At 35.7% G+C, this 19476-nt stretch overlaps 1 protein-coding gene across 1 annotated transcript in view; it reads right to left on the reverse strand.

Annotated features, from left to right (window-relative positions):
- Nucleotides 1-19476, reverse strand: part of RAB27B (RAB27B, member RAS oncogene family) — a 53284-nt gene that overhangs the window by 12035 nt on the left and 21773 nt on the right. The gene's annotated exons all lie outside the window — the stretch shown is intronic.

Below are 19476 nucleotides of genomic sequence, written 5' to 3' on the forward strand. Positions count from 1 at the left end.
ATCAGATAATCATAGTCTCCATCAGTCATAGTGATGGTCTTGTCAGGCCTGTGTAGAAGAGAAATAACAGTAAATTATGATAAAGCTGGGTTTTCTTTGCAGTTCTTAAAAACACAACATAAATTTGGGTTTCAAAGTTATAAAATTTGAATTGCCTTTACTCTGAAAATTTCTCAATTAACTGGTTCAAAGCAACTTCAGGAGTAAGGGTACATATATTATTACATGCATTGCAAATCTTTTTACATCAGGTCAGTTAATATGGAACAACAGATATATGATATCCACAATAGCCATGGCCACAGTAACAGTAGAACTTAAAGAGTCATAACTTTTTCTTTTAAAGCCAGTGCCCTTTGAGATCAGGCATATGGTGCTAGGAAGAAAAGAAACTCACAGGAAACAGAAAAACCCACCCAAGACAATGTGGGTATGCTAAAGAGAAGCTGAAATTATATAGGGGTGGTGGAAAAACCTAGAGGAATATTTTGCATCTAATCCTACAAGATAAGCTTTCTATTACTATGTGCATACAAAATATTCTTTGCTAATTTTAAAAAGTTAATTGATATGACAACCTTTAAAAACATTGATGTGAAATTAGTTTAAAAGCAATGTTTGAAAACCGCCTATTTGGGAATAGTGAAGCCTCATTCTCCAAAGGCAAGTCTGCTGTATTTGGAAAGCCTGCTGAACATTTTCCAGGCCTTGCCAAAGGGGAAGAGGTATCAAGAGGCATAATTATGGCAATTCTGCTAACATTTCTTCTGACCGAAGGAACGATTTCACTTGCTGTTTCATGCCTAACTTCTCCTGCCTCAGTCTTACTTTTTCTATTGTTACAGTGACTCTGAGTGAAGATGAGCCAAGGGCCAATACATTGGTAACACCAAGACTACCACCACACACATTTGAACGAACCATCACCCACTCAATATTTGGTGAGGTTTCCACTCCAGAGTTCGGCAAAATGCTTTGCTATTTGGTACAAATTTCTGGCTTCTAGTTTATAAATGTGGTTTTATCATATCCTTCTATAGAGGAAGGCCTATGAAGATTTTTCTAAAATGGGGAAGTTTCTCTCTTTACCATATGAGAAAGAGGAATATTTTCCCCACCTCTATAGATCTTGAAATCACTGTAGTCTTCAGGAGTTCTGAGATAATTAAAATTAAATTTCAATAATGGGTTATTCATGGATATATCTAAAACTAGATAATTCCAATCTTTTCTACAAGTAAGAAAATGATGCGCATGTTCATCAATTTGTTTTTTATAGTGTCACTTTAGTTAGTGGTCAAAACTAGAAGGTTTCATGTCTTTGAATAACGATCAAGATGTTAAGTAGGTACTTCACAAATCAGTATCATTAGATCATTTAGAAGATTTGCAGTACATTAGAATTTTCTAAAATTTGAATCATATGCTGTTAAATGCTACTAATTTATTATGGATTTGTTTCTTTAATTAATGGTTTTTGAGGAAAGGTGTTTTAAGAGGTGCCAATAAATATTTTTGTGCTAAAGCTTTTCTTCCATATATGTTTTCTTCAGTGAGTAAGATTCTCATGATGGATGTTCGCTGACCATGAATGTTCATTTTCTCTTTTTTAATATCTATACAAAGTATAACCATTGTTCAAGAAGAGATGTCATCAACAACTAGCCTTCTTTAATGAAAGGAAACAGGTATCTCAATGATTGACGTGCAATTCTTCTTGGAAAATGTCTGCTTTTGTTGACTGCCTAGTAGTGACTAGTTCTGAGTTTAAGTGGTTCTAAATATTTTACCAGAACTTTGCAATTGAAGACGTTGCTGCTCCTAGTCTTTGAGCTAAATGGGTTGCTAGGGGAGACTGCTGCCAAAGGAGTATGATTTCCCCCCATTTAAGGAAATTGTATTATTCTACCTTCCTCTCTCTTTCTCCCACCAAAGTTGCTCATGTGAAGCTCTTCTGAAGGGTGATAAAGCCTGCCATTTCACTAGTAGAATTGGCTGAAACGGCTAACGCTCATTGGAAAAGAAAGACATTAATATTTATTCTACATAAGATGTAAATGACTACAGCCAATTTTTTCCCCTGGGCATAAGCCTTGATAATCAGAGAAAGAAATTGAAACTACTGGCTGCCTAAATACGAGCTAAAGTTGGAGACAGTGTGGCTCCCTTGTAAAATGAAAATAATTGAGTTAAGAAGATACAATAGCATACTTCAAAATTTTGCTTATTTAACTATGTTTTCTGCAATATTTTTTGTAACAGTGTTCAGAAAGCCTAAGTCTTGGGCAAATTTAACTAAGGATCTTCTATATGGAGTATCAAGCCCAAAGGTGACAATTCAAAAACACGTAATTTATAATCTAGCTCTTAACAAGGCAAGCATATACTTAAAAGTTAAATAAGGATGTAAGAAAATGTAACAGAACTTTATAAGATGGAATATGATCAATTGATAAATGAGTCAAACGGTTATGCTTTTAGTTCAAACAAAACAGTAATCTTCATGGACTTCAGTGGTCTGAGAAGATTTTGTAGAGAAAGAGGACTTGCATTTAACCGTACAGCATAGGGAGGGGTCAGGTACTAAGAGAGGAGATACAGGACCAGTGCATGGGAGATGACCTCCCACTTGGAGAATGAGACTATCGGTACTTAACAACTACATGACCAGTATTCCTAATCTGAGCCAATTTGTTCTCTGCTGTTTGCACACAAACTTGCCCAGGCAATAAATACTGGGGTTGCCTCCCAGTCAGGCTTTAATCCAGAGAGAACAATTCTGGCTAACATGAGTCATTCCACTGTGGCCCACACTGGCACTTTTCTTTGAGTGAAGGGTTGTGGACACTGTAGCATTTAACACATATTTTACCTAAAACAAATACAAAGCTTGGCACTGTGGAAAACGTTTATTTAGTGTCTCCAATAGACTACTTAAAGAAATTCACACATTAAACTAGGCATGAGATAATTTGCCTCTAAGTTTCTCTTAAAAACGAATTTTATTTCTCATTTTATAGCACTACTCATACCTATATCTATGTATAATTCTTTTGTATTTAGCTTGGTTCCTCTTTTATTACCACGTGATTTTCTGAGTCCTAAAGTCAGATGATCTCAACATTCTATCTTTAGCACAGCAAATACAACACCGCAAAGAAAAATAAAAGTCTTGGCAAGGTTTTCTCTTCTAAGAACTGAGCTAAAAAAAAAAAAAAAAAAAAAAGATCTGGAAAGGATCAAAAAGCTGACAAGTTTAGCAGTACTGTTTATTCCTGCACAATGATTGATGGTCTTGTCAGTTCTTGGTCTATGGATCTAAAAGGGAAGAAAAAGTCAGAAGATTGCTGTGCTTCAGGAAGTGTGTCTGACTTTCCACCAATATCACTGTGTCACAAGCTAGACCACAAGAGCCAGGAGGTCTCTTAGATACAGAAACTGAAGTGTCATCCTTAGAGCCCTTCATGGGGAGATATGGGGCTGGGAAAACTAGGAAAATTATTCAAAACACTCTTAAAATTCTGATTAATGAAGAGTCATAAAAGTAGAAGGAAATCTAAGTAATCGTGTGGTCTAGCCCTCCGTTTATAGATGAGAAGCCATGTGACTTGTTGGGTGACAGTTTTTAACAGAGAGAAATCCAAGATCATTGATCATTATAATTTGAAATGAAAAGTGGGCTGGATGGGCTGAAAGTAGAAACGTTTTCATCCTATGGGAAAAGGAAATCTTCTCTGGGTATCAACAGAAACATGATTTTCATAGTTAGAATTTCTCAAATGAGGTTGCTCATAGCTTCTCTTTTATTTCCCTGCAATGATTTATTTTTGTTCAATGCAAATTTCATTAGCTTAAATATCCTTTGTCCACTGCTGGATCCACAAAGCCTAGTCTAGTGATTGGCATATAGTAGGAGCTTAAAACATATGTGCTGAGTGTATAAGTATATTTAAGCATCTCAGAGCCATGCAAACGTCATGGTTAATGACATTAATCTTTGAGCACTTGGTGGAAGTGGTGTCCCTCCAAGTTCAGGACTTGTATTCTCCTTCCTTCCTCATCTGTGAGTGAATATTTAGATTAAATGATCCCTTGGTACTTTCCAGGTCTGGCTTCCTGAGCTCATTTTTCTATTTTAAGTTGCACGAGAGTATAAAAACCTTCTCAAATAGAGTATTTATAAATTCAGAGGAGCAGTTTCAAATAACCTGAGGAAAGAGAAAGTACAGAGGGACTACAATTTTTGAAAGTGAGATGTGCTGGCAGAGTATTTAAACTTGTCAGTTGAAAAGGTCAGGGCTCAGGGAACTGGGCTCCATGAAAGCATCCATTCACCCACCTAATTCACTCATAGGCACCTCTTCTTTTTGCATGATATTTTGTATGGCTCTGAGGATACACCCTACTTTCTCTAGCAGGGAGCTTAATAAATGCTACAGATATGTATAATTACGATCCACACGGGCTTACCTGTGTACACTGGAGATCATTGCAAGCTATGACCTTGTGATTTGAACTTATTAAATTAATAAAAAAAACAACTTAAATATTCTTGAGGCACTTTGGAAAGCTTAAAACAGTTGACAAAGTATCAGTGATATTAATTTGCATTTAGTGTAGATGGTTTCAATAAAATAAAGCTGTTAAGCATTAAATGGACAGATATGTTCTCTTTTCTTTATTCGATTGGTTTGTGTTGGTCTTCAGTAAGTACATTTTGAAGTCTGGGACTCTCATAGCCAGCACTTCACAGGCCTGAATGATAGCCTGAGGGTGGTTGTCATTAACTGACCTTCAAACACTGCTTTCCAAAACCACATTCATGTCCTGGAGGGTAGAGTTAAGTTAGGGGACAGTAGGAGCACTCTAGGGAACTGTAGTCTGTGTATCAGTAGAACAAAAGGCATTTTATGGAGGGAGGGGATAATTTTTTAAAATAACTTTTAGTGGATTTTATAGCATTTTATTCTGTTAGGAAGGTTTATTGAAGATATTTTTTTTATTTTGATTCTTCTTTACAGCTATTTAGGATTAATAGATGTACAGTATATGGAAGATTCAACCCAAATTTCAAATATAAATCAACATCAACTTAATTGAACAACTTTTACTTAAGCTGACAATGGTCAATGTGTCTCCTGAAGCAATCAAATGTAACTTTTTTAAAAAAGTATTCACTTTTTCATTCTATGATCAAGGGACCTAATAAAATAGAAAGAAATCATGAATTTATTGAACTCTGAATTTCAGCTTACTCATCTTGGAAATAAAGGGTAAAAATTCTAACACAACTCAGCTTAAAATTGATTGTTATCTCCACTGATATATCATTATTCTCACATATGAAACTCACTTCTAAGCCAGTGAATACATTTATTTTTTTCAAAAGTAACATTTTTTTCCTCTGGCTTAATTTTGTGGTATCTTTTCAAACTATATGATCTTTCTTCATTTTTTTTCTTTCTTTTTTATTGTTAGAAATTTTAACACATACAAAACTTGAGGGAATAGTATTATACCTTCATAAAAGGATCATCCAGCTTCTAAATTACCAATTTATGGTCAATCCTGTTTCATGTACCAAAAACTTTCCCTCTACCACATTATTTTGAAGCAAACACCAAGCTTCACAACATTTTTTTTCTTAAATAATTCAATACATATCTCTGAAGATTTCTAAACCTCACACTATTGACATTGTGCCTACCCTATAAAGAAGGTTGTCAAACATTTGGCTTTGAGGGCATTTGCTAGATCAGAAATAATATAGTAATACTGTTTTAGCCTGTATTTCTCTTATACTGATCAAGGTCAAGTATCTTTTCATATGCTTGAGGGTTATTTGTGTTTCTTTTTCTGCAAATGCAAGTCTCTTATCTCCTGTCTTTTTTAAAATATGGCTTATCTGTTCTATATTTAGAAGTTCTTTATATATTAGAGATATTAAAACTTTGTTATTTAAGTTGCAAATCCTTCTTCTCGTTTTGTCTCTTTATCTAGCTTATGGTATTTATGCCACCCCCAAAAATGTTATTGTTAATCAAATCCTGAGTCAAAAATCATTTAAGAAGGTTTCTCCACCTCAGGTTATAGAGGAATTCATTCATGTGTTCTTCTGGTATTTATGTGGTTTCTATTTTACATTTAAATATTTAACTCATCTGGAATTTATCACAATGCATGTTATGAATAATTGATTCAAACATCTTTTTATATCTGTCCCAAAACAACTTACAAATTCATCTTTTCATCACTGATTTGAGATGCTACCTGTATCATTCAGTACAATTCTATATAGAATTGGATTTATTTCAGGATTTTTCTCTTCTGTTCTACTGGTCTGATTATCTTCTCATGCAGCACCATTTTAAATATGATTATTCATAAAATATTTAATATCTGGAAGGGTTATCCCCTCCTCACTGTTTTTCTTTTCTTAACATTTTTATGACATTGATGTTCCTATCTATCCAAAAACATACATCTTCCATTTGGCCACATCTTCTACTGTGAGTTTTTCAGGACTACTTTATGGTTTTCCTCATACAGGTTTTGAATGTTTTTTTTTAGGTTTAGATTAGGTTTTTAAAAATATTTTTTCTTTATTTGCTTTTGTAACTTGAGACTCAGCCGTCTCAAGTTTGCTATCATGTTGTTTATATGAAGATTATTGATTTTTGTGTATTGGTTTTATTACCCGATAGTTTGTTAAATTTTCTATTATAGTGGTTTTCAATTCATTATTTTGAATTTTTTGGAAGTACAATCATATTGTTTACTAATAGGTATGGTTTTAATTCTTCCATTCAAATTCTTATGTCTATTTATTTTTTCTTGTCTACTTCACTGTCTAATATTTCTACTATAAAGTTAAGAAAATTTAGAGATAGTGTATATCTTTTTTCCTGATTTTAGCTGGAAATCCTCTAGTTTTTTCTCACTAAGCAAGATGCTGGCTGCTTATAACATGAGTGGACACTGAATTTGTCAAATATTTTTTCTTCTACTGAGATGATCTTCTGATTTCTCTCCTTAGCTTGATTTCATTAATAGATTTCCTCAGATAGCAACATCTTTACATTTATAAAATAAATTTCACTTGTTCATGATATATTACCTTTTAATGTGCTGTTGGATTTTGTTTCTTCTGTTTTATTTAATTTTTCATCAGCATTAATAAGTAAGGTTTGTCTTGTTTTTGAAACAATCTTCAGTTTTGAGATTTACTTTATATTCAGTTTATTGAAAGATTATGACAGTTTTTCTTTCATTTCTGTGCTCTGGAATAGTTTGTCAAGATTATCTTATCTTTAAATGTTTGAAAATTTTTCATGTGAAACCATTTTGTCCTGGTGATTTTGTGTGGGAGTGTTTTTATTAAATTACCTTCTCTATTTCTTCTTTGGTAATTGGTCCATTTAATCCTGTCTTCGCTAGGATTAATTTTGCAAACTTATAATTTTGTAGAACATTAATCATTTCACCTAGGAATTCAAATGTACTTTATGGAATGGTACAAACTACTCTCATATAATTTTTAAAATTACCTCTGTTTTGATACTTATTTTTCTACTTGACATTTCTAATTCTGTATATTTGTGTTTATTTGTGTAAGCTTTAGAGAACCAATGAGAGTATCAGTCTTGTTATCTCAAGAATTTATTATCATTTTCATACTGTAATCCATGGTCCAGTAATTGCATGTTCTACTATCATCAATTTTCTCCTTAGAATGTCCTCTCTACCCCTCCTCTTTAGCTTCTAAATTTAGTCATATCCACAATTTCTTTGATCATGAGTTCTTATACTTCTCCAACTTTATTCCAGTTTCTATATACCCATGAGAGACACAGTGCTTGGAGTCAAGTTCTAGTAGACCTTGGAATGCTGGACTTGAAGTTGCCCAAATTTGCCCAAGGTGTATTCTTACTGAGAGCCCTGCAGTTTGCCAATAATCCTCATAATCAGGGTCAGAATAGGGCTGCTCCTTGATCTAAGAAAGACATTTTTACCTGAATTGAAAGAGCTTTTAAATTATTCTGTTTACTAATACCGATTCATTTAGATCAATACTTCTCATGTGTTTCCCTACTACTGGATCATTACGTCTCAGCAGGTGCCAGCTAAGCACAAAACTATTTTGTCCACAGTTGAAGTACAATATTGACAGGTGTTCTAAATGGAATTTTTCTAAGAGAACATGAAAGCAATGACCTAGGATTATCCCTGAAGCTCATATGTACCCCTGGATCAAAAGAAACCCCTAACTGATGTGTGCTTAAAAACATTGTTTAGGAGATATGACCCAAATCTCAGGGTCAGTTAAAACAATGCAGGCTTTGGGCTTCAGATAAGTAAATGGTCAGTAGAAATAAAATGAAGTCACTGTTTCTGACTTAGAGAAATCTGAGGGCTCGCACTTGCAGGTTAAAGGTAATTGAGGAATATTTCTAAATGCTTATAAAATAAAATACCTCTAAACAAAAGAACTTCACAGCCTTCTTGGAAATATAAATGTATGCAGTCCCAAAGTGTGTCCAAGGTCATACCGCAGGCACAGGCCTTGAAGCTCACATACATTGCCACTGACCCGTCAGCTCACCTTGTTGGCACAGAGAAAAACTGGATGTGCAGCTTCTCTAGCTCCCACAAGATCTCCTTGTTTAGCTTCTCTGAATCCTAGGCTAGGTGAGTATACAGCTACATGGTGAAGGCATAGCCCCTTCAACAGTCACTGGCATCATCAAGGTCAGAGGTGGTGAAGGACCTGGGCAAGTTCCAGGCATTCTCCTGGATTTCAGTTCGTCCTGATGGATTCCCTTTTGACCTTGCTCTCCCCTACTTCATGTCCATCTTTCTTTCCTGACCCTGGTCCTGCTGATTTCAGGTACAACACGAAACAGCAAAGCAGCAAGCTTACACAGACTGCCTACCTAGATCCCACGATTGCAGAAAATTCTTATTAATAAGTATCATGTTCTGTATCACTTATAGTGATTCTGGGTTTTCGTTTTTTATAAAATCCTTACTGATACAAAATTCTAGTGTTGAGAATCCACTTCACACACATGCCTTTACTTTTAAATGTTTAGAAAATTAAATAAAAGGCATGGTCATAGCTAAGAGACTGCCATGGAAAGGGTACGTATTCCATATTAGATCTCCTGTATAACTTACTTCCACTCATAAATTCCAGGTTTGAAAGAGAGCCACATGATTGCCACATTTAGGATTGCTTAGATATCCTAATATGCAGCTAAGTGGGTCTTCAGTGAGCTGGCTTATAGCCGAAGCATTTGTTGTATGTTCCATTGCAGCATTTCCATATCCACTGTGAAATCTGGTTTCAAGCATTTAACATTAAACTACTGAACCCCAAGGCACGGTTTTGTAATAGCCCTCCAAAATCTCCCAAAGAAGCCCAGTAGATGCTAAAGTGTCTCTGAAATCAATGAGTAAGCGAATCAAAGAACTTTCAAAGAACTTTCACTTTAAATAAAAGAACTTTCACTTTAAAAGTGTACATCAGCCATAAGCTCACATTGATGTTTTAAGGTAAAACATTTACACTATATTAAACCAATGAGAAAATAATTCTTTTATGGTTTGGAATAAGAATGTCTTTAGATCATACACTTAAGTTAATATTTCATAAAATTCAGAAATAGTAATTGGAAACTTCATAGATGTTACAGTAAAGGAATTTATGATTACTTCTCCAGAGAGATAAGAATTACACTTGGGCAATTCTCATAGAATGTACCAATAAACATAGTTTTCATATAAATACAATAATTTTTACCAAAAAATGGCAATCGGTGACTATGGAAAGAAAAATGCCACACACAAGAGACAGCAATTAAAATAATAACAGTATCAAATGATTAGAAAGGGATATTTGAGACAACTTAAATAATAATAAAATGCTATCTAACACAGTTATATTATCTTATTATATATCAGTCAGTGTTCTAAGCACTAAGTACTAAGGACTAACACATTTAATCTTTAAAACAACCCAACAACACTTTAAAATAGTGAATTTTATGGTATATGAATTATATCTCAATAAAGCTAATATTTTAAAGCCCAACAATATAATAATATATTTTATTTTAAGAATAATTGATCTCACCTAGGTCCACTAGCTATGTGTTAATATTGGTTTGCAATACAGCCACTTACTAGGTTACTCAAACAATAATACTCTCCTGAAACCAGTGTAAAGGGCCTGTAGATGTACTCGATGAGCCTAATTACCACAAATAAAATAATTTCTTATTTGTAAAAATATTTATTTGACAGGGTCCTGAGAGCCAACCTACTGAGCAAATGTTCTCACAAATCTTGACTAATTGAAAAGCACTGAGAAACAGCAGGGCAGATGGGTTATCAGGACCCTGTGAAACAACACGGGAATGAAATTTGAGTGCACATATCACCCCGTGGGACCCAGCAGTGGCTGATCACCCATATCCCTTGGGGGTTAATGAATAAAAAATTTATGGCCTTTCCAGGAGAGCAGAATCAGAATCTTTACAGGCAGGTCCTGGAACTTGGAGGCTAAATAATCCACTAAACTATGACAGAACAGCCAGCTTTGGGAACTATTTTGTTCATCATCATTCTTTACCTTGAGGCATATCTTCTAGAAGGTTGAGACTCTGTAACACCCTCCAGCAATTCTTTCTAGTGTAGATAAACCCATTGGTTGTAAAACGAGTCAGTTCCTCTAATTTGATCCTGTTAAGGTTTAGAACAATTTCCTCTTGCTGATTGCCACCAGTAAAGTTTGGCTAAGGCTAGTAGATTTCTTCTTAGGGCTAGTGGATTCCTCCTTCTGTTGAAACCCACAATTACAATGTCCTTTACATGCTTTGCCAGCTCCATATAATTTTGTTCCCTCACATTCTAAATTTTGTTTCCCTGACAAATTGTAGCCCCAAAAACATTATTTTACTCTAAACATTATATTTTACTATAAACAAATATACTACATGCACTGAAGATGTTGCATGAATGTTTGTATTACATAAATTAAGCTTTAAGAACTTTGAAAGATTTAGTATTTGACCTGATAAGCTTTTCTGCTTATCTTTATAAGCAGACAACATGACTTACTTCTTATAGGGAGTCAGACATTTTTAAAATGCTTTTTATGTCCTATTAGCCAGGACCGCAACTAGGGAGCAAGAAAAAGAAATGTAAATTTCTTAAAATTCTGCAAAGCCTTATATTGAAAGAATGTTTGGTACTTATTATATCTTCCAGACTAGAAAGTCTTGTGATGCAATAAAGCAGATTAGGACGTTCGTACAAAGAGGCCAACACCTTCCTGTGATCGATAGGTAAGAACAGAAAATGGGTTTTCCCAATCTAGTGGTTCTCAAACCTGGCTGCTTTTAAAACCCCCTGACGTCCACGCAGCACCCCAAAGCAAGTAAATCTGCATCCTGTTGGTGAGACAAAAGCATTAGCATGTTTCAGTGCTCTCCAGATGATTCTAATATACAACCAAGTTTGAGAACCACTGCCCTGCCTCTCAGCCCAGAGATGCCTCACTACCAAATGAACGATTCTTGCTTTTGAAGAGCTAGAGGTAACCTCAATGATAGCTAACAGAGACGAGGTGACCACGTTCATGAAGACATATCTTTTCCTAAGACAGAGGCGAGTTGGGAAGAGGATCCCTTTCTCACCATAGGCACCTGCCTCAGTGGGTCAACCAGCACGAGTCTCAGGACAGTTCCTTTCCTCGTCACACAAGGGCGTGACATCCTTTGATGCCAGTCAGTCATCTCTTTTCTCGGTAGAGTTATATGATATATGCAAGGACATTAAACAATGTCGCCACGTCAGAAAAATATATGATTTTAAGTTAAAGAGATGTTCGTTTAAAAGATGTTTTACTACGTTTTCAGATGTTGGCCTTATAATCTTGCAAATCAGGTTCATGGTCCAGCTGGCTGCTGCTTTGAGGAAGTCCTGCCAACTTCTGCTTTGCTTCATTATCTGAGAAGGGGCATACTAATCAAAATATCTGCACATGAAGTCTGCCTCTCTGAGATATAAGGAAGCCAAATTAGACGGTATCTATGGGTTCATAGGCACATATCTATGAAAATAAGATGAATGCCACATTATTACAATTTTCTCACTTAGACATAATTCTAGGTAACTCAGAGGGCCATGTAATTCCAAGAATAAGAAACATAAAAAATCCAAGATCCCTTTAGGAAAAGAATGTTGGCTGGCCATTGTTTTAGTTGCTCTTTAATAAGAAGCATTTCATGAGCTTAACAAATGCTGGAAAAGAAAGATTATATCTACAAAGAATAAGTTAGTCCAAAGGAAGTGCTTATTTGTCTCACAAGAGCTCTTTCTACATTATGTAGATGCTTATGGTAATTGAAATTTCTAAATTGGAGTTTTATTCTTGCAATATGTATGAGATGAAGCTGAATAGAAAATAAAGAAGGTTATTACACGTCGTTCTTAATCCTTCTGTGGTTGGAGAGAACATGTTAAGTCCTTTCATCTGATCGGTTACTTAAAATGAGCTCTACGTTAAAAAATCTAAGGCTCTAACTAAGTTTTAAAGATGTTCAGAGGAGAAGGAAAAATTCATAAAGGATGAGCAAGTGGGAGCAGAAGTAATCAGGATGGCTTCATGGGGGAGGTGAGATGAGAGCTGGCGTTTAATGGGGAAAGGGGAAAGGAGGGACTGGGATGAGCAGAGCGCTCACTGGTCCTGCAGGCAGAATGTATACCCAGTGTCATTGGCTGCAGGAAACTTGGTTTAGATGGAAGCAGAAGAGGCATTCTGGGGGCTGCGGGGTTTGGCTGATGAGGCTAGATCTGCAGAGTCAAGTATTGCCAGTGGCGTAATGTTAAGAGGCAGGGGTTGAAGTTCCTAGCCCTGGATTCAAAAGTTTAATTTTAGCTACTTACCCACCAGATGGCCATGGGCAAATTACTTAACCCTTGATTCTTAGGGCCTTTACTGTGATTGTATGTAAAATACCTGGCTCAATGCATTCAATCTCCACTCTTGACTTGCCAAGAAAAAGGGAACCAGAAAAAATTTTTTGACTAATGATATAATGTAACAAAAACACAAAATAATTAATCAATTAACATAGGTTACTTTACAGCCTAAAATGAAGTCACTAAATTTCTCAGAACAAAGGTGGTATAAAAATCCCAAGGAAAAAACAAGGCTAAATTTTTAAAAAATTGGTTTTATTTCTACTTAACAAAGCACTATATTATTACAGTCACTTTATCCCCTGTTGGAGCTCTGATTAAAAATAAAATGTCAACAATGACTAATTACAGTTTTAATGAGTCTATTGTTTACTTCTTGGCAGTAACCTAATAAATTGACCATGTCTTAAACTCACCTAGCATTTTCCAATATAAAACATTTATAATTTTGTCTTTGACAACGTTCACCCCCAGCTGTTACTGGAGACAGAAAAGTCACCATTAACACAAAGGCATTTGCAGCTATGCCCACCTCCCCCTGCTGCTCGATACATTTTAAATTCTAATCAGAACGGAGCAGAAGGCAGCTTATTAAGTTCCTCACGCGGAGCCTGCTAAGGTTCTGATAATGCAGAGAGTCCTAGCAGGGCAGTGAGGTTCTCTGTTCTACAATATTCTTTAACTTTAGAGGGTTTTTTTTTTTTTGGTTAATAACAATATTGGGCTGAGAAAAGCCATGAAATATTCGAGTGTGCGTGGTTTACTGGAATTACACTCAAATAAGGTTGCTACCCAGACTTATGCATTATGCTTTTGTCCAAATTGTCCTTAAAGTGAAAAAGAGACTTTCATGTAGAAACATACTCTCTTGAGCATGCCAATTCAGACTGCCTGTTCTCACTGAAAAGAAGAGCCATGATTTCCAGCAAAGAAATAAATGCCAAGAGTTGGAGTTTTCATAAACTAAGATTTGTTATAAGACAGTTCTTATGAAATTAGCTTTGCCTGTGTTTTCTGGAGTTGATCTAAAATGAGAGGAAAGCTTCTACTACGCTGCAGGAACAGAGTGGTTTACATCACACCTCATCTCTGCCTCGCGGAGGTCCACTCCTGCCATGGTTAACCATTAACATTTTCCATTAAAGATTTACATTTTACTTTTTGGTATTTTTGAACAAAAAAGACATATCATAATTCGCTACATTAGGTCAAAATACTGAAAGGTAAAAATTAACATTTTAGTGGGAAAGAAATCACAATAAGGTATCTGTCCACAAAGAACATATTTACTGTATCGGATACTTTCCAGTTTATTAAGGTCTGTGTCTCAAAGAAATTCTTGAGAGTCATTCTATTTCCCCAACATCAAAGAATATCCTTTCTATATCTTATCCATCATTTTTTAAAAAGGAAAATTCGAGTACGTTTCTATCCCTGTCTTGTTTCCTAAGGTTCCAGTAACCTTAACTGCCAGTGAGGGGTTCCTGATAGTTAAACTGGAGGTTTTCCTGCTGAATTCTGAGCCCCTCTTAGTACGTATTATTATTATAATGAGAGGCAAAATTATGAAAGCTAAATGCTTGCATATGAAATTTAAAGAGTACAAATTCTAGTTACATAGATAACGATATAGAGGTTTCACATTTGTTTTGTATATATGTTTCTGTTAAATAGATTAAGGTGAATACTACTGTATGTGACTATTAGAGGATTTATATTTTAGAATAAAGCTGGCTCTGCCCTTCTCTGATAAAATTACTCAGTATCTAATCTTCCAGTTCATATTTATATAATGACAAACACAGGCTAATTTGAGTCCATTTTATTTCCCCTAATTAAGCCGAGGGTGAGACTATGATATTATACACCCGAAAATCTTCCAACTTCTGGAAGAGCTGACTTTCCCCAGGTTATGAAACAGAAACTAATCCTATAAATTGAACTATAATAATGTGTCCTCATTGAATAATTGAATAATTTTACAAATGTCAGCAAGTGATATACTGTATCTCATGGTGGCTAGGTTTACATTTTCTTATGCAATACAAATAAGTAGGATAAAATGTAAGAAATGAGTATAAGAATGCAAGCTGGAACATTTTTTTTGTTCAGTATAACAGCACTGACTGGGTCACATCAGGTATTAATTGCAAAGGATTAGCAGGGTCATAATGAATACATATGCATGCATGCACACCTGCACGCACTCATGCATACACACACATGCACACTCATGCACATCTGCACACACTCATGCACACCTGCACACACTCATGCATACATACATATGCACACACTCATGCATACACACATGTGCACACGTGCACGTGGGTACATCTAGCATGGAAAGATCATCAGGCATCCACTGTCTAAGAGCCAGTCTTCTCTATAACTGATCTTGTCAGAAGAGAAGACTGCTAGAATGTTTATGGAGTAAGCCAGAAATTTATATAATTTACAATATGAATTTTATAAAATGCACACATTTGAATTTTTCTATGCTCATAATTCAAAGTAGGAGGATGAGGTCATCTTTTTTTGTTGAGAATTTGGTACAAGTTATCTAACAAGCAAAAGCTACTCTACCTGTAAAGAGTAGGGTGGGGTACTGTGGAAAGGATTCCTAGGTCCCTTTACCTGGGAGCAAGGTGGTACTAATTTCTGGGTGGGCAGAAGAGGACAGAGGAGAGAATTCTTTGTGAAAGAAGTAAGTGGTACATCAGGGCACCACATGCCATCTGCCTTGTTGAATGAACCCTGACAGATTGCCCAGGTGGAGGCCTTATGAAGTTGGGCATTAAACATGGCACAGGGCGCCTCAAAGGTAAGATCAAAAAGTTGCCTGGGGACACTACACTGGCAGTGACCTCTCCGATTTCTGCCTTTGATAAAAACTAGTGCAGCAAACACATTTATAGAATCCCTGTATGTAAAACACTAACACCCAGGAGAGAGGAGGAAATGAAGGAAAAAAACAAAAATACATGTGAGGCAGTTCAGAAATATTTAAAAGCAACAATAATGAGGTGTTGGGTAAGAAAATTAAAGAGTGTGGGTTTTATAATAAAAATTAGATTTCACGATGTACCTATAGCTTAGCTCCATTACTAAAGCAAGGAGACTAATCTGCAGATTCACTCATTGACTTATTCACTCAACCAACACACATTTATCAGACATATACTATGCACTGGGCACACAGAGTTTATTGTGGGGATTAAATGAAATGGCATAAGACAACCGTAATAGCTAAAGCGACCACATGCTCTGGTATGCTCACCACAGGCCCCATTTTCATCTCCTAGTCAGTTAATAGCATCTCCTTTCACTCTCAGAAGGGTCCTAATTTGAACAAACTGTAAGGTCACCGCAATTAATAAGAGCCTCCTAACTTGTCTTCATGCTTCCAGTTCTTCCTTTCCCTCATCCATTCTCCACATAACAAGCAGAGTTATCTTTTTAAAAATGCAAATCAGACCACATCTCTGTTCTGCTTAATCTTTCCCAATGGCATCCATCACACTGAAAATAAAACCCAGAGGTCCTTCCTCTGCCCTACAAAATGCTGTGTGACCTGGCTGACTGTTCTCTACCAGTCCTTTAAGGAGCCACGTTTCATCCTCTCTTATGGCCTTTGCACGGGCTTTTCCCTCTGCCTGTCACCTTTCCTCCTTCCCTATTTTCACAAGCTGTCCCCTGCCATTCAGTTCTGAGTTTAAATGTTTATCAAAGAGGTCTCGTAGGGCCCCTGAATCTAGAGAAAGCTCCAATTCGCTTTCTATGGCACCATCTTATTTTAATTTTTTGTATAGCCCCTTCCCCCAGCTATTACCTGTTTTCTTTTTCATTATCATTGGCAATACTGCAGAATCTCATGCAAGAGAACCATTGGCTCAAACCCTCATTTCTGTGATCCCTATCCAAGGCTCTTAATAGAGCAACACATTATCTTAGATATCAACTTTGGAGGATGCATAATAAAAATAATCTGTACTTCTAGAAAAAGCAAGAATCATGTTTTTAAATGTATAAAAATGGCCAGTGTTTCAGGAAAATTCCAGAAAACATTATCACGATAGGATGTGAAAATAACTCACATTCTATGTAAATCGAAAGATGAAAATTGCTATTGAGTCACTATTTTTACTTTGGACTTGATTCTTGGACAGAAGATAAATTAATTGCTCAATAAGGAACTGAATTCTGGAGGTAGGTTTGCCTGCAGACAAAATTCAGCTAAGTTAAATTCTCAGAACCTATATGACAAAGATCTTATAGAGGATTAGAAAATTTTTTACTTAATTTACCAGCTTTATTTTTCAACTTTGTTTTTAAAATAAAGGTTATGGTTGACCTTCCTCTATGTGGTACAAAGGCAAACTGTAGAAAACCTCTTGTATTTTCTCATTTTTTTCCCATAATTGTTCTCTAAATTAGCCTTTGTAGAAAATTTTTTTGAGGTATACTGAAAGACTTTCTTGGATCCCAGCATTTGCTCAGCCACAATATCTGAACTCCTCATGAAATCCTCATGCAATAGATATTCCTTAATGGGTCTAGTGGAAAGTAATGTTCACTGTACAATGCATTAGGGCAAGAAGTCACCGAGGACATAATGTAGTAAGTAGTTCATTCATTAGTATTGATTAGGTTAACTCATCAAACTCATTACTTCCCACAGTTGCCTAAACTAAGTCTTCTAAGGCAAGTTTCTATTAGCCAAGTATCTGGTTTAAAAAAAAAAAAAAAAAAAAAGACAACCTATTTTGTTGAATGGATTACGAAAAAGAGGCAAAAATTAGAACGGCATATTTGTATTAATGAAATTCATCAGTAGGAAAACAGACAAGAAACTTAGTAGAATAAGGTGAATGGGCAGATAGAAGGACACTAAAAAAGGGAGGGAGTGGCCCCTATCTTCCCTCCCCCTCAATTTTGTTCCAAGCTGGCCCTAAAGATGGCATAACACATTTACAGTTGTTGAGCTCCTCAGATTCTAAAAGCTACTATAAATAATTAACTTGAGAAAACCAATCTGCCCTTTAACAGTGGCATTTAATTGAATATATAATAATCTGCACATTTGCTAATACGCTAAGTCTAAAGCTAAATGTTGAAACAAGATGCAATAAAATGGTGAGGAGTAGAGGGGGAAAAATCAAATTGTTCAGCTAGAATTTATAAAGACAGATATAAAAGAAGACACAGGCAAAAAGCTACTGAAAAAATTCAAATGAAAATGGTCTGGAGAAAGAGCATGAAGTGAGGTGAAAACATTAGAAGTGAAATAATGAAAGTCCTGGGCTAGGTAAAGGGGAAGTTTATAAACTTTTGACAAGAGTTATATATCATTCTAAGCTTAGAAAGGCTAGTCCTTCAACCAAAACGAGGCTTACTAACAGTAACACACATGAAGAGAACCCACTGTATGGTAGAGACGAAGGACTGCGATACTTCTGAAAGAGACAAAATCGAGACAATTCAGGCCAATTCATAGAAACAGCAAAACATGAAGGGAATTAATAAAACATTAAGAAATTGACCTAGTTTCCATTTCTTTCTTCTTTCATAGGTTTTAGAGAAAACTATACTTACAATTTCTTTGTTGCTGTCACAGCATTTTCCTTTGAATTATGGGCCAAAACCAAATTCCAAACTACTGGAATCACTCAAATTGTGGTTTCACGGATCTTTCTTTTTAAAAAAGAAAAACAACAAACAAACAATCCCACACTTGCCATGGACTGCCAGGCATCAAGCTCTCTCTTTGAAACTCACTGGACCTTAAAGAGTTCTTTCTCATCAACTCTTTGCTGAATGTTATCATTTTGGGTTTAGTTGATCTTCTAAAGATGCTTCTAGGTGAATCAAAAAGGTCAAAATTAAAAGAATTTAAGATCCCAATGTATCTCCATGGTCTCTGATTCCAGGATAATTGCAGAATCAGTCCCACTGTTATCCCTGCCCACTTTGCCAAACTACTCAGAACACAGTGTATCCTCAGTTTTAAAAGACAATGTCAAGGCAGTTCTACAAACATTTACTGAACATAACTACATGCAAGAAATTTTTACAAGTGTTGTAAATATGGAGACAGATGACAGCAGCTAAGCCGGGAACAGAGTTCAGTTTCTTCCCTCCTTTGTGAATCTGCCTTAAATTTACTAGAAGATATCATTATCAGGAAGTAACTTTGAAACGGATACTCATGGTGTATTCTCTGCTGCAGAAGCTAGAATGGTTTTGTGGTCTGTCTGTACATCATGCATTTCATAAAATACATCCACAAAGGAAGAGAAAGAAAATATTTGGCATGTGCAGGAACAAGATATTTACCCCTGGTGTTTTAATTCGATTCCTTCATTTAGTCACACATTAAGACATGGACGTGAGAGATACACACAATTTGAGCAGTAAGATACGATTGATTAACAAAAGACATTGCTTCCTTTCCCCTTAAATCACAACTAGTAATTACGTCTGTTCAAC

The sequence above is a fragment of the Pteropus vampyrus genome, unplaced genomic scaffold (assembly GCF_000151845.1).
Source record: "Pteropus vampyrus isolate Shadow unplaced genomic scaffold, Pvam_2.0 Scaffold62, whole genome shotgun sequence".
In the NCBI taxonomy this organism is placed as follows: Eukaryota; Metazoa; Chordata; class Mammalia; order Chiroptera; family Pteropodidae; genus Pteropus; species Pteropus vampyrus.